Source organism: Rattus norvegicus, chromosome 4 (genome assembly GCF_021556685.1).
Source record: "Rattus norvegicus strain SHRSP/BbbUtx chromosome 4, alternate assembly SHRSP_T2T, whole genome shotgun sequence".
Lineage (NCBI taxonomy): Eukaryota > Metazoa > Chordata > Mammalia > Rodentia > Muridae > Rattus > Rattus norvegicus.
The window spans coordinates 101,556,211-101,561,043 of record NC_141537.1 but is presented as its reverse complement, the minus strand read 5'-3'; positions in this window follow the sequence as shown (position 1 = coordinate 101,561,043).

Here is a 4,833-nt window from a genome sequence, read left to right as displayed (position 1 = left end):
GACATAGACAGACTAAGAGAAGTCATGAACCAAATGTATTTAAAAGATATTTATAGAACATTCTATCCTAAAACAAAAGGGTATACCTTCTTCTGACCACCTCATGGTACTTTCTCCAAAATTGACCATATAAGTGGTCATAAACAACCCTGAACAGATACAGAAAGATAGAAATAATTCCATTCATCCTATCAGACCACCATGGGCTACAACTGGTCTTCAATAAGAATAAGAAAAGAATGCCCATATATACATGGAAGTTGAAAAATGCTCTACTCAATCATAACCTGGTCAAGGAAGAAAGAAAGAAAAAAATTAAACATTTCTTAGAATTTAATGAAAATGAAGGTACAATATACCCAAACTTATGGGACACAGTGAAAGTTGTGCTAAGAGGAAAACTCATAGCTTTGAATGCCTGCAGAAAGAAGAAGGAGAGAGCATATATCAGCAGTTTGACAGCACACCTAAAAGCTCTAGAAGAAAAAGAAGCAAACACACCCAGGAGTAGTAGAAGGCAGGAAATAATCAAACTCAGAGCTGAAATCAACCAAGTAGAAACAAAAAGTACCATACAAAGAATCAACAGAACCAAATGCTGATTCTTTGAGAAAAACAACAAGATAGGTAAACCCTTGGCATACTAAGGAGAGGACACAGAGAGTGTGTCTAAATTGACAAAATCAGAAAGGAAAAGGGAGACATAACAACAGAGCCAGAGGAAATACAAAAAGTCATTAGATCCTACAACAATAGGCCATATTCAACAAAACTTGACTCTCTGGAGGAAATGGACAATTTCCTAGACAGATACCGGGTACTGAAGTTACATCAGGAACATATAAACCATTTAAACAACCCCATAACTCTTAAAGAAATAGAAGCAATCATTAATAGTCTCCCAAACAAAAAGAACCCAGGTACAGATGGGTTCAGTGCAGATTTCTATCAGACCTTCATAGAAGACCTCATACCAATACTATCCAAATGATTACACGAGATTGAAACAGATGGAGCGCTACAGAATTCCTTCTTTGAAGCCATAATTACTCTTATACCAAAACCACACAAAGACCCAACAAGAAAGAGAACTTCAGAACAATTTCCCTTATGAATATCGATGCAAAGACATTCAATAAAATTCTTGCAAACCAAATCCAAGAGCACATCAAAACAATCATCCATCATGATCAAGTAGGCTTCATTCCAGGGATATGGTGAAAATCATCAACGCAATCCACTATATAAACAAACTGAAAGATAAAAACCACGTAATCATTTCATTTGAATCAGAGAAAGCATTTGACAAAATTAAACACCCCTTCATTATAAAAGTCCTGGAAAGAATAGGAATTCAATGCCCATACCTAAACTTGGTAAAAGCCATATACTGCAAAACAGTAGCTAATATTAAATGAAATGGAGAGAAGATTGAAGCAATTCCACTAAAATTAGGGATTAGACAAGGCTGCCCACTCTCTTTCTACTTATTCAATATAGTTCTCGAAGTTCTAGCCAGAGCAATCAGACAACAAAAGGGGGTTAAATGGATACAGATTGGAAAAGAAAAAGTCAAAATATCACTATTGGCAGATGATATGATAGTACATTTAAGTGATTTCAAAAGTTCCACCAGAAACCTACTAAACCTGATAAACACCTCCAGGAAAGTGGCTGGGTATAAAATTAACTCAAATAAATCAGTAGCCTTCCACTACACAAAAGAGAAACAAGTCAAGAAAGAAATTAGGGAAATGACACCCTTCATAATAGTCCCAAGTAATATAAAATACCATCGTGTGACTCTAACCTAGCAATTGAAAGATGTGTATGATAAGAACTTCAAGCCTGTGAAGAATGAAATTGAAGATCTCAAAAAATGTAATGATCTCCTATGCTTATGGATTGGCAGGATTAATATAGTAAAAATGACCATTTTACCAAAAGAGATCTACAGATTCAGTGCAATCCCCATCAAAATACCAATCCATTTATACAGAGAATTAGACAGAACAATTTGCAAATTCATCTGGAATGACAAAATTCCCAGGATAGCTAAAACTATCCTCAACAATAAAAGGACCTATGGGGGAATCATTATCCCTGAACTAAAGCAGTATTACAGAGCAATAGTGATTAAAAACTGCAAGGTATTGGTAGAGAGACCGACAGATAGACCAGTGAAATAGAATTGAAGACCCAGAAATGAACCCACACACCTATGGTCACTTGATTTTTGACAAAGGAGCCAAAACCATCCAATGGAAAAAAGATAGCATTTTCAGCAATGGTGCTGGTTCAACTGGAGGTCAGCATGTAGAAGAATGCAGATCGATCCATTCTTATCACCCTGTACAAAGCTTAAGTCCGAGTGGATCAAGGAACACCACATCAAACCAGATACAATCAAACTAATAGAAGAAAAAGTGGGGAAGTATCTCGAACACATGGGCACTGGAAAAAATTTCCTGAACAAAACACCAATGGCTTATGCTATAAAATCAAGAATCGACAAATGGGATCTCATAAAACTGCAAAGGTTCTGTAAGGCAAAGGACACTGTTGTTAGGACAAAAAGGCAACCAACATATTGGGAAAAGATCTTTACCAATCCTACAACTGATAGAGGGCTTATATCCAAAATATACAAAGAACTCACAAAGTTAGACGGCAGGGAGACAAACCTTTTAAAAATTGGGGTTCAGAGCTAAAAAAGAATTCACAGCTGAGGAATGCTGAATGGTTGAGCAACACCTAAAGAAATGTTAGACTGTTGGGAGCATTTGTCTATAGCACTGACATCTAGTGGTCACTTGTATTTACTACCACCTTTAGCTTTCTTCTGACATCTTTACTAGGTCATAATTGATAAGCATGTTAATAAGATGTCTTTACTCCACCAATCCCCCGAGGACAAGTCCTTAGCCATGCTGTCTGTTTTGTACTTAAGGCAAGTGCCTTTGTTCCCCGGGGTCCCCGTATCATCAACTAGGTGTTCCTGCAATAAAGGCTGATTGAGAAGGATCCAACGGTGTTGCGTCTTCCTTGCCGGTCGAGGTGGGCGCGACAACTGGTGGCCCGTACGGGGAACCGAGAAAATTATCTTTTCTCGTCTGGATCCAGAACTTTTTCAGCCTCAGGACGGTCCGCGTCGGTAAGTTCCCAGTAGGGGCAGTTAGTTGCCGGAATTGGGACAATAGAGTTCCTATAAGTGGAACGGTAAAGTTCCTGAAGTTGGGGCGATAAAGCTCCGGGATAAGGGATTGTAAAACTTCCCTGGTAGGACAATAAAGTTCTCTGGAAAAGCAGAGACAATGATAGCCTTGGTTTAGAGGCAAAAAGGTGTTTGTGGAGCACAGTAATGTTGTCTTTTCCATTTGTTCCTTTGTGGGTTGGACTAGCACTTTTGCCTTATACTCTTTTTGTGTTGTGGTGTTGCTTCTGTCTGAATTGCCACCGTCCAGAGCACGAATGCATTTGTTGGGAAGAGTCCACTGATGAGCCACAAGATCGTGTGTAAATAAACACGCCAGCTCGCCAGCTCGCCTTGCTCGTAAATCGATCGTAAATAAGGTCGTAAAAGCATGGGAAGCTCACACTCCACCCCACTCCTGTCAGTTCTTCAGGAGCTTCTTGGTCAGCGTAAGCTTAAAATTGAAAAGAAAATCCTGCTGAGTTTTCTTGATGAGTGTAACCGTTGTGCCCCGTGGTTTATAGTGTCAGGGTCGCTCACTTTGAGAGCATGGGAGAAGCTGGGAAAAGATCTGGATAAGGAGACTACAGTGGGCAAGCTTAAACCAGGGACAAGGCCGCTTTGGCGTATGATCCATGCCTGCTTGGAAGATAAACGATGTGAAGAAGCTGTTAGGACAGGTCAGAGAATCCTTACAGAGCAACAGGAGAGTATGTCAGAAGGAGAGAAAGTTTTGAAGGAAGGAAAGAAAAGAAAAGGAGGAAAAGAGGTAAGAGAAAAGACAGAAAAGATCAAGGAGAGGATAGACAAAGGCGAGAATAGTAATCAGGATCTAGGAACAAAAAAAAAAAAATTATCCCTCATTAAAGGCATTGACATTGGAGATGTCTAGTGATTCAGAGTTTAGTGATAGTGACTTAGCTGACCTTGAGGAGGAGGTAGCTCATTATGAGAAAGAGATTTATCATTCTGACTGGCCAAACACTTATGCTGTGCAGAAACAAGCCAAGGACTTAGATAAGAAGGCAATTATGCCAACAGCACCTCCTGCACCATCGTATAACTTTCAAAGGAAAACAATGGTGAAGTCTGCAAGAGGTACTTCTTTTTGCCCGGAAGTATGGAAAGAGTTAGGATTGAGTTTTCCAGTTTTTCTGGATGCAAACAGGCAGCGACATCATGAACCTGTTGACTTTAAGACAATAAAACAATTAACAGAGTCAGTCAAAACCTATGGAGTCAACTCAGCTTTTGTTATCGCTCAAATTGAGGCTCTTGGCAGATACTGTCTCACCCCTGGAGACTGGGGGAGTTTAACCAGAGCCTGCCTCTCTCCGGCTATGGAACAGGTGTAGTGAAAGGAAACTTAATTTTATGGACCCCGCTCTAGTGGCGGTGTGTTGGTTGATAGCCAACCTTAATTTTTGAAGCATAGTGTTTTATCTGTGCTTGTGCTCCCAGCCCACACAGTAGGGGGGAGCGAAACTAGCTGCGGAGCTGCTACAGTGAACATGGAGACTGCTCAGTCTCACCCAATTTTTCTGGCTCTTCAGGAGCTGTTTAAAAGAAAAAGGCTTAGGATAAAAAGAAACACTATAGAGAGATTTCTTAGTGAGTGCGATTGCCATTGCACCTTGGCT